The sequence below is a fragment of the Callorhinus ursinus genome, unplaced genomic scaffold (genome assembly GCF_003265705.2).
Source record: "Callorhinus ursinus isolate GAN/ISIS: 27379988/994484 unplaced genomic scaffold, GSC_fseal_2.0 scaffold31, whole genome shotgun sequence".
Lineage (NCBI taxonomy): Eukaryota > Metazoa > Chordata > Mammalia > Carnivora > Otariidae > Callorhinus > Callorhinus ursinus.
Genome location: NW_027397093.1, coordinates 5,907,817 through 5,919,626, shown reverse-complemented (window position 1 = coordinate 5,919,626; position 11,810 = coordinate 5,907,817). Strand labels below are relative to the sequence as shown.

General features: G+C 39.2%; 1 long non-coding RNA gene across 1 annotated transcript; it reads right to left on the bottom strand.

Annotated features, from left to right (window-relative positions):
• Positions 1-206: 206 nt before the first annotated feature.
• LOC141370294 (uncharacterized) lies at positions 207-11,596 on the bottom strand. The gene is made up of 3 exons (XR_012374198.1): positions 11,467-11,596; positions 3,958-4,080; positions 207-3,704 (listed from the first exon to the last, which is right to left on the bottom strand). It is a non-coding gene; the product is annotated as an uncharacterized lncRNA (long non-coding RNA).
• Between the last annotated feature and the right edge of the window lie 214 nt (positions 11,597-11,810).

Genomic DNA, 11,810 nt, shown 5'->3' with positions numbered 1-11,810 from the left:
GTAAGGGTATTACAGTCTTTGCAAAGATGGATAGAAGAGTCAGTCAAATCCTCAGGAAGACTTTGCATGGAATTGAAAGGCAGAAGGAATGGGAGGTAAAAAATACAACTTTTTGAAATTTTGCATTTTAATGTAATTGATATTTTTATCATGTCATATTTTAAAAGACATTTTCAAATACATATACATTATTTCATTTTGTGCACACAATGCCCCTTCAAAGGCGAAGATGGTTATTATCGTTATCATTCCTAATATACAATACTGAAACCAAGATTCATGGGGTGACTTACTGAAGGTCGCACACCTTGTAAGTATTTAAGCTAAAATTCAAAACTAGATGATCTTACTTACAAGGTCACACTGTTAAAAATCTCCCAGACTGGGAGACAGAGCCAAAAAGTGAACCAGGTGGAGGAACAGTCCATTGGGAATGGTACCAAAAAATGCCATAGAGTGGGTGGCTTTTCACAGTTGTGGAGGCTGAGAAGTCCAAGATCAAGGTACCAGCAGATTTGGTGTTTGCTGGGCCCACTTCCTGGTTCGTAGATGATCATCTCTTCGCAGTGTCCTCTCATAGTGGAAGGGACAAGAGAGCTCTCCAGGTCTCTTTCACAAGGGCACTAATCTCATTCATGAGGGCTCCACATTCATGACCTAATCACCTCCCCAAAACCCCACCACCAATTCCTATCACACGGAGGATTAGGCTTCAACATTTTGGAGGTAAGGGACACAACATTGAGTCCATAACAATTATAAAACCAAATAGGATGAAAATTCGGAAAGACTAAAATATAAATCTGTATCACATCCCTGTCCCACTCAAAGAAAAATGTTCTAAGTGTGAGGTTCAAATGAATTTTCTTTTTATTGAAACGTATACATTGCTTTGGTCACGTAAAAATCACACCGCATTTTGGTTTCCCTCATATTTGTGCTATGACTTTGTTGTACAGTTTCTGTTTTCCCCTGGAGTTTCTATTTGCCTTTGTTGTTATCTTGAACAGAAAGAAATGTACGTTTTGCCACATGACTGAATTTAACAAGCTTCTTAAACAGATGATCTGTATAATAGGATCTACTTTTCTTCTTGCACAGATGCTTCCCGCGGTCACCTGAGTCCCCTTACAGCCTGTGCTCCTTCTTCTCTAGGTCCACAGCAGAGCTATCCTTCCGAGGCTGAATTTTATATTCTATGTTTTCTTCAACTTACTGTTCAGCTTAATTTTCTTTAGTACCTCCTCAAATAACTCCATGACTGTATACAAGCAGGGTAAATTTTTTGGTCTTTTGAGGTTAAAAATGTCTCCTTTTTATTATCATATTTTGATATTTTGTTTGTGGAATTCTAGGTTCAATACCTTTTTAACTTAGGACCTTGCAGGGAATTTTGCACTGCCACCTTGCATCGCCTTTTGTATCACCTACGACAGACTCCTGGACTCGTGGTGGCCTGTACATTGATGTGTCTATGTCTGTTTTCCTTTAACTTCCCTCCCTTTCCTTTTGAATATTCATGTATTTTTGCAGCTTTGGGCAATCTTCTATGATTATCCCCTTAATAATTTCCCCCATCTCTCCATATTATCTCTCCCCTCACTTCCTTAATCAGCTTATGATCATCTTCTGGATTTCTCCTTTATTTCCCTCATCTTTACCTCACATTTTCTAGTCCTGCCTTTTGTTCCATGCTATTGAAGATTGCTACAGCTTTGTCTTCAACACTTCTATTGATTTTTAAAAGTCAGATTTTAGAAGCATTAATTTCCCCAAACTCCAGTTTTTCAACTTCTCCTTTGTTTGTAGCATTTGTTCTTATTTTAATGATACTATATCTTCTTGGAGTATCTGGAGACACTAAAAAGTAAGCCCTTGTCTTCTGGATTTAGGTTCATTATTTTCCCCCTGAAAATTGATTCCCCCCCCCCCCGGATTAGTTTTTTTTCCTCTCTCTTTTTCTTTACTTGTTTTCTCTGATGCAGTTTTTCTCATTTATTTGATGATTGTTGGTTAGGTTTTGCTTTAGTGGGAGTGAGCCAGAAGCTGAAGGCCTCCACAAATACCAGAAGAAGGGGATTTATTCTCACAAACAGTTAGCTTAGTTCTCTGTGAACATTTCAATTGCTTAAGAAAAGGGCCTTTTTTTTAATTTCATTTGTTTTGTTTGAGGCATCTGTACTATATTGCTTCTCATTCTGTCTGTTTGTGGTGGTCATGGTTCAGGGCCTAGCAAGAGAGAATCAGATGCAGACCTTGAATCATCCCCTCTATTCTCTAGTTTGTATATCTGAATTGTGACTTCCTCTTTTGTTTTCAAATATATTTTCATCCCTTTTTTGTCTTCCAGAAATTGATCTTAACTTCCATGTACCGATGATGCTTTCCCCTGCCCTTTCCCTTTATACGTTAATTCTACCTTGAATTCTTTTACTGTTATGTTATTAGGGTCTCATAATAGGGGGAGGCAATTGTGCTCAGATTGTCAATTCATGACAGAATTCTTGTGAAACTGACAATCTTCCTACAGTATTCTTAAAGGTATGTTGCTTGGCTCATGGCATGGGCTATGACTAGGGTATCTTTATTGTAGACAAACTTTGAATTAACTTTGATGTGTTTTACTCCTGTCTTTGAGATTCTGAAATTGGACCTCCTCTAAAGTTCTGAACAGGTGACCTGAATGTACTAAGTCATTGTATGTCATAATGGTAAGTCAATATATTTTGAATAGAGCATATAAGTCAAGAAATAGATGTGCCAACATAATGTTGCCGAAAGAACAAGTTAGAAGTGTTCGCCTTTGGGCCTCGGGATTATGTGTATGGTGTAGTGAGCTGAGACTATATTGCTGTTGATTATAAGCTCTTAAATACTTCTTCAGTTTTTACCCATGTTCCTCTTTAAATGTTCTACTTTTGGTTGTTTATTGGTCATATCCTTAACTCCAAAACTATGCTTATAGTTCTATTTTACTTTGCCTCGGAATTTTATATTACCCTCAAACTCCTTACTGAGGAAGATGAAGAGTTGCCTTACCTTGACCCTTTTCCCAGATATTAAGATGCATGACCAAGCATTTAGTTGTTGTTATGTTGCTTTTCTCCCTCCTTCTTCTCTTTTTCCACTTCCTCCCCTTCCTTCCCCATCACGTTCTGTTCTCCCCTCCCTCTTCTTCCTTGTTCTTGTTTTTCTCTTTCATCTCTTCCTTCTCCTCCTTCTTCTTGATTAATACTGTTAATAGAACTACATACAAGAAAGCCATGGTATAAATATAAGGCAAAAATATGTGGAATGGTCTCCCACCATGTGGTGGATGCTGGGGTTTGCTGTCCAGAGCCCCGCTTCAGGACAGACGCACCCCCTGCCCCCGGTCCTGGGAGTGTTGATGGCAGATGGACAGCAGCTGTGTTGCTCTCTAGTAATTTTCTTGGCCTGGGAACTGTCTTGCCCCAGTTCCACCCTCTTTCTGGCACAGCCCAAATCTAATGACTCGTCAGTGAGAATCTAAAAGGGGCAAACCTTCCTTGTCTTGATTCGAGACAACTCTGAAGGACCATCCCAGCTCCAGAATGTCCTGTGGGATCAGCTAAGGTATCTGGTGCAGCCGAATCACCTGCTCAGTTCTGCTTCCTTCAGTGCTTTACAAAAGTTGATCCCAAGAGCACTCCCCAGTGAACTTCCTCCATCTCACAGCCTCTTTCCTGGGGAAATGAACAGATGATATTAGGAGTCATAAAAGGAAGCACTGGAAGAACGAAACACAGAAATGACAAAAGTAATTCCTCTTGAATCAGGGTTAAGGAAGGTTTGGAATGCTTTACCTTATAAACCATTTTAGCATATATATATATATATATATATATTTATATTTTTTTTTTTACCATGTTAAACAGCAAATACAATTTAGGGCTGTTGAAGTTTAAGAAAAGCAAACTAACTGTAGAGAGGACTTACAGTTGAATATCACAATTTCAGAACTGTATTCATCATCCAGCTTGTGGCAATTCCCATGGAAATTATATAAGATGTCAGCATTGGAAACCATGCCAAGAATTTTACAGGATTTCTTTCCAGCAGCTATACCAGAAAAACATACCAGGAAAAGAAAAGAACAAGACATGGACTAAGGTTAATTTTACGTGCAGAAGAAGATGACTTGAGAAATATTTATTCATTTACCAAATATTTGTTGAGCATTTACTATGTGTCAAAAAATTCTAAGATGTTTATGTGAAAGGATCCGGGTGGGAGGGTTGGGGGGACAGGAAATAAACAAATGGCCCTGTAAATATATAATGTGTCAGATGGTTATGGGTGCTCGAGAGAAGATAAAGCTTAGTCAGGGACAGAGGCAGCCTCGAAGAGGAAGGTGGGTCATGAGACAGATTTTTGGAAGAGATAATTCCACTTTTGGCGAGAGCTGAGGATTACCATGCTATGTACCAGGGAGACTCCACAGCTGCTCCCCAATGCAGAGGCTGCCAGTTAAGAGGAAAGGAACACCACTCCAACCAATTTCGTGCTTTCCTCGTAAGCTCAGAAAAAAAAATGCTTTGGCAAACTATTGAAATATCTGTTTCTTCTCCATTCCACACAGTGACTTAGAACTCCAATAAGGAACAGTAAAAATCTAAAGTGATTTGTCATTCTTTCATAAAGTTTGAAAGTCATAAATCATCAATCTCTGAAAGAAATTATCTCTGAATCTCTGAAAGAGCAATCATCTTATTGATCATTTCAGACAATCACTGGCCTTCCCCACCTTCCCCTCTCTGTAAAGATGAGCAAACAGAGGGGGAATAAATGACCAGGAAGGAAAAACATTTCAATGTTTGAAAAAGTTGACTAAATTCGAGGAAGCAAGGGGACTGACACATTTGAAGTAGAGACTGCAAGTCAAAGAAAATGTGAGAAAGCCTGATTCAAATGGGTTAAAGCGAGTGAGAAAAAAGATTGCAGTGAATGAAAAGTGAAAGAATCTGACACCCAGCAAGTTTTCCTGAATGCTTGTGGATACTTAGCATGTTTTATGCTTCTTGGAAATGAGAGACATTGTTCCTAAAAATTTTAAATTAATTAAAGGGGACAGAGAAAGACAGATTAGCTGCTGTAGAAAAGCAGATCATAAAATGTGATGACAAAGTAAGAACTTCTCTCAGATTCAGAGGAAAAGAATGAGGTAAATAAATGGGAGAAAAGATTGTAAATAACATGGAGGACATAGGTGGATTTTTGTTGTTTATTTGTCATTGGAATCACAGAACAAGAGAGATGGAAAATGAAAGGGAATAAAAAAGGCATTTATTGGGTGTTTACCACATGCTGGACCCTGCTCTCTGTTCTTGATGTGTATTTACTTGCTTAATTCTGAAAACAATCTTATAGGGTAAATGCTATTATCATCTCCATGTGACAGTTGAAGGAATTTAGGCCCAAAGTGCACCTTGGACAAATTATGGAATTTGCCCAGTGACACACAGCTCAGAAAATGGAGCAGGGATCTGAATCCAGGATTGTAACCACAGTGCTGCATTTTCTTTGAAAATTAAATAAAATATAAAACAAAAATGACTTAGTTTTATCTTCCATCAAACTGAAAGAGAATTGTAAGTAGCTTTGTGGTCTTTCGCTTGGTTTGAAAGGATGGAGGTACCACGAAATTATTCAAATGTCATATTTGCTCTCCTCTGGTACTTTATTTATGGTCTTATGTTTGATTGTATTTTTTTTTCAATTTATCTAGACTAAATGTTAGTACATGTTGTGAGGTGAAGATGGAATATAAATATTTCCAAATAATTAAATTATGATCCTGGCCCATTTATTAAATTTCATAATTTTGCCAATGATTTGACACACTGTCTACATGCACTAAACTTGATAACTACACGTTTCTGCTTAATCCTGAGTATAATTTATAATTTGAAAATTTCTGTATAATTATCTGCTTAATTGAGAATTTAAAGTTCATTAACATAGGGTTGTACACTGAGTTCTTTTTAATACCTATTTCCTTAGCATACGGGGTTGGTAATATACACTTCCCATCCCCCCTCCCCCCACCTTCCATCCCCCCGCGTCCACCGCCAAGCTTGCATTGCTTCTTTTTCTTTTTTTTAAATTTATTTAATTAATTAATTTATTTTATTATGTTATGTTAGTCACCATACAATACATCATTAGTTTTTGATGTGATCCACGATCCATTGTTTTCATATAACACCCAGTGCTCCATGCAGTACATGCCCTCCTTAATACCGATCACTGGGCGAACCCATCCCCCCACCCCCTCCCCTCTAAAACCCTGTTTGTTTCTCATGGTTCGTCTCTCCCTCCGATTTCCCCCCCTTCATTTTTCCCTTCCTTCCCCTAATGTCCTCCATGCTGTTCCTTATGTTCCACAAATAAGTGAAACCATATGATAATTGACTTTCTCTGCTTGACTTATTTCACTTAGCATAATCTCCTCCAGTCCCATCCATGTTGATGTGAAAGTTGGGTATTCATCCTTTCTGATGGCTGAGTAATATTCCATTGTATACATGGACCACATCTTCTTTATCCATTCATCTGTTGAAGGGCATCTCGGCTCTTTCCACAGTTTGGCTTTTGCAGACACTGCTGCTATGAACGCTGGGGTGCATATGGCCTTTCTTTTCACTACATCTGTGTCTTCGGGGTAAATACCCAGTAGTGCAATTGCTGGGTCATAGGGTAGCTCTATTTTTAAATTTTTGAGGCACCTCCACACTGTTTGCCAAAGTGGCTGTACCAACTTGCATTCCCACCAACAGTGTAAGAGGGTTCCCCTATCTCCACAACCTCTCCAACATTTGTTTTTTCTTTCCCTGTCCATTTTTGCCATTCTAACTGGTATAAAGTAGTATCTCAATGTGGTTTTGATTTGAATTTCCCTGATGGCTAATGATGATGAACATTTTTTCATATGTCTGTTGCTTGCATTGTTTCTTTAGGACTTACTTAAAAGATTTTAGCAGGAGGATCATGAGGGAGTTTACCTACTTCATTGAAGTTAAAATAAATTGGACACTGGAAGGTATCTCCCCAAATTTCTTTTCCACACTTTGTGAGATCCTGAATAGTTCTCTGTGCCAGGTTACCCTCCCTGTTTCCCCGTGTGTGTGGGCCCGAATGACAATGCTCACAGCCTGAAGCTAGGGTGTGAGTGGGCCCATTGAGCCATGGTGATTTGGGTTTGTGTGCTTTGCCTTTCTCTAATGTAAGTGTTGTAACTATGGCATCCTGACCAACCTCCAACTTAATTGTGCATGGTCAGACACAAGAGACTGCTGAAAAATATGTTTCTGGATTTATGCCACAGCCAAGAAAGGTAGCAGTCATAATCAGGATGTGCTCTCCCAAGAGGGCTGGAGCTTATAAGACATCAATGGAGTGTGTGTCATGGTGCTGGACAGCATATCTTACTTAGTCTGTCTAAAGCCCCACAATGGCTCTGACAGCCTCCCGGTTATTTGAAGGGCATGGATGGTCCCCATGAGCTGAATGCTTGTGGTTACTTAGCGTGTATTATGCTTCTTGTGGACAGGATCAGCAGCTTTTCCTCTGCAAAGTTTCTGGGCAAGACCCTGTGTTCAAGCTTTTTACAAGGGTGCTCATGGCAGGAAATCAGCAAAACAAATCATTCTAGACACATACGTATAAGGAGCATTTTGGTCCCCATAGTCTCTGTCCCCTTGGTGGTACTCTGATGGTTATTATGTTACATGGCAAAAGGACTTTGCCAATATGATAAAGGTTGCTAATCAATTTATCTTAAGATAGTGAAGATTATCCTGGGTATTTGGTGCACCTGGTATAATCACATGAGCCCCTGTAAGCAGAAAAGGAAGGCAGAGAGAGGTGGTGGAGGGGGAGTCTGAGAAGTCTGAAGTACAAGAAATATTTAACATACTGTTGTTGGCTTGAAGATTAAAGAGACTCTTTGTCGAGGAAATAGGGACATCCATCCTACAATTGTCAGGAGCTGAATTCAACCAACCACCAGTGACCTGGAAAAAGGAACCCGAGCCCAAGCTGAGATGTAGCTCCTGCTAATACCTTGATTTCAGCCTTGTAAGACCCACAGGAACTGCGAGATAACCAGTGCATATTGTTTAAACTGCTAAGTTTGTGGTAATTTATGGCCGTAACAGGGAGCCAATACACCTTGTGAGATATCATGCATCTCTTAAAATTACATTAGAAATAATCGTGTATGGAATTGCAAAACTCAAACTATGACTCTGACGTGTACTGAAAATGTCCTTTTCTTAATTTTTTGAAAAGATTTATTTATTTATTTTAGAGAGAGAGAGTGCACATGCATGCGAGCAGGGGAAGGAGCAGAGGGAGAGGGAGAGACAATTTCAAGCAGACTGAATGTTGAGACTTGGGGCTCGATCTCATGACCCTGAGATCATGACCTGAGCCAAAATCAAGAGTCAGGTGCTTAACCGACTGAGCCACCCACGCACCCCTACTTTTTAAAAAATTTTTATCTATAATTTCTGCAGCCTTCTCTCTCGAGTGTCCACCCACAGGTTACTGGGAAGAATGACCTGTGTTTAGCTGAGCCTTCAGCCTAGTCCAGGCTGGTAACTTAAATGGTCACTGGCTACTTTGGGTAACCTTTCAGTCACTCTTTCATAAAAATGCTCAGTTTCTCAATTTCTTCTTCTCTTCCTGCTTCCCCCTCTAAGTTGTTATATGTTTGAAAGGACGTCAGACTGGATGATTTAGGAGAACTCATGACATCGGAGGGGAAAGAGGTCCTCCAATCTTCATGGTGACTTTTGATTTCTGCTTGATCGGCTGGTCTCCTTCCACTTGGATTCTATGGCTCTCCTGGGCTTCAGGACAAAACATTTGGCTGTTCTAACTCATATTCTTATTTTTCTCAGCTGTGTTGGGCCCGGCAATTCTCTCTGGCTGACTGTGCCTCCCTCTCCCTCATACCCCCAACCTCGTCTCTTCTTGGCAGAATGAGACTTTCAAAGTCGAGCCATGTTTTTGTTTTAGTTCAGAGAAACTGCTTTGTGGTCACTGCTGGAGAGCCCCCTTGCTCCCTTTCTGGCACATCCTTCAACAGGCTCCACAGCAGGATTTGCAACATTTTTGGGATCAAGTCTCTATCACATAGAAGCTAAGGATAGCCCAGGAAAAATGAGATCTCTCTGGTGTTAGGCCTTGGCCATGCCTGAGATCAAACTGGCATCTGCTTGCTTCAATCCCCTCTTTTGTCTTGTTTTCTCCTTTCCCATCATTCCTTATGTCATATCTTCCTATCATTAAGAAGAAAGCATTTTGAATTTATTGTTATATGTAGAAGGCACATCTCTGCCACACACTGGGAGGGCTCTATTAATGTGCATTCTTCAGGCATGGTTTTTGCAATTTTAAATGGGGAAGATAAAGGAAGTTGGAAAATCCTATCTCAACAGTGCTTGCCTCTCAAGCTAATATTCTTGCGGCAAAATCCTAGTTTTCTTATCAGAAGCTGATTATTGCTTTGTTCTTTCCCTTTTCATTTCTTCTGAAACATATGTTCAGCTCCCTGCAGGAAGATGGAAAAGCTAAGAGAGAAAGTATATTAATAATACTTAAAATATCAACACATTAAAATTACTTATGCTTATAGTAAAATGATCATATCTTATTAACGAAAAGAATAAAGTTAAAAAACAGTAAGTATATTATCATGGCATAAAAAAATTGAAAACCTGAAGCTGAAAAGTTTATTTCAATTGCTGAGTAGTAGGCTTGTGGAAGTTTCGAATTTGTTCTTTGTTACTTTTCCAGTTTTTCTGCTGTGTGTAGAAATTGCTTTTATAACTGATGAAGCAGTGGCATATTATATTTAAAACATAAGCTACTTAGCATATATATTCCTCCTTCTTATTTCCCCTTTGTGCTCTAAGTTATTCCTGTAGTAATTTCCCCATCTCAGGTTCTAAAATGCCACGTTGCTCAACTCAGCGCTGTCGTGGAAATTTGGAGTCACAATTCAATGTGAATTCAGAAATTTTCAACATGAGTCCATGGCCCTCACGCAGTGTTAATATTTACAACTTCTCACATCTCTTGAAATGTATCATGATTCTATAAGTTTATTTGGCTTTATATTATTGTGATATTTGAATAGCTAAAGTCTTATAGCTCAGATATATTTTTCTTAAATAAGAACCTAATTCAATGCAAATCAAAACCACAATGTAGTACCACGTCATATCTGTTAAGATGGCTATTATCAAAAAGACAAGTAATAACAAGTGTTGGTGAGGATGTAGAAGAAAAGGGAGCCCTTGTGCCCAGTTGTTTGGAGTATAAATTGGTGCACCCACTATGGAAAATGGAATGGAGTTTCCTCAAAAAATGAAAAATAGACCTACCACATGATCTGGAAATATTCCACTTCTGGGTATTTATCCAAAGGAAGCGAAATCACTAACTTGAATACGTATCTGCACCCCATGCTCATTGTAGCATTAATTACAATAGCCAAAACATGGAAGTAACTGTCCATTGATGAAAATTGGGTTTATACACACACACACACACACACACACACACACACACACACACACACAATGGAGGATTATTCAACCTTAAAAAAAATAGGAATTGCTCTTGTTTGTGAGATGGACTTTGAGGGCATTATGCTGAGTGAAATAAATCAGAAAGAGAAAGAAAAATAACATATGATTTCAGTTACATGTAAAATCTAAAACAAAAAACAAAAAAACCCCAAGCTCATAGTTACAGAGAACAGTGGTTCTTTGTATGGTGGTTGCCAGAGGTGGGGGATCAGAGGTGGGAAAAATGGTTGAGAGGGGTCAAAAAGTACAAACTTCCATTTATAAAATAAGTAAGTCCTAGGGCTATAATGTCCAACATGGTGACTATAGTTAATAATACCGTATTGCATACTTGAAAGTTGCCAAGAAAGTAGCTCTTAAAAGTTCTCAGTGCAAGAAAAAAAATTGTAAAGATGTGTGGTGATGGATGTTAACATAGACTTAATGTGTTGATCATTTTGCAATATGTACAAAGATTGAATCATTATCTTGAATATCTGAAATATAATGGTATATGTCACTTATACCTGAAAAGAAAGAAAAAAGAATCTAATTCATTCTTTTAAATATCTAATATTGTGTTTTAAACATCTAATATCTAATATTCTGGGCACAGTCAGGAGACAGAGTCCATACCAGTTGTTTGAATAGAGAGAATATCAAAAACAGTTAGTTAAATACAATGGTATTTACGAGGAAACCGAAGGGGTAAAAAAAAAACCCAGCTTTCAAGTATCACTTGTAGTATCAATTTGTAATAGCAGTTGTAGAAAACAACTCTCACTCCTGGGGTTTGGGGAACAAAGGAAAGAAGTCTGAGTTATTAAAAGTAACTCAGCAGAGAAGCCCTCCAAGAGCTGAAACTCACCACTCTGAGGAGGGAGCATTGGCTGGCTGGTGCTGGTGGCTCGAAGGTAGCAGGAGCAATGAGGCTGGTGTTCCAGGTGATGAAAAAAATTGCAAACTGATTTTATTTATGCTGCCGGAGCAATGCCCCGTGTCCTTCATTGTAACAGCATGCAGTGAGGAAACAAAATGGGAAGAAGCAGAGCTCCCCACCCCCACCAGCCCGGAGCTTCTCTCTACTGCCCTCTACTGGCGGAGCCTAACAGGGCCAGCGGGCAAAGCCGGGATGTGGTTTGTGCTTTCAGCCCCAGCTTTATTGGGCAAAGATGGAGGAGCGGGTGTGGAGTTGAGGGAGTTACCTGATAA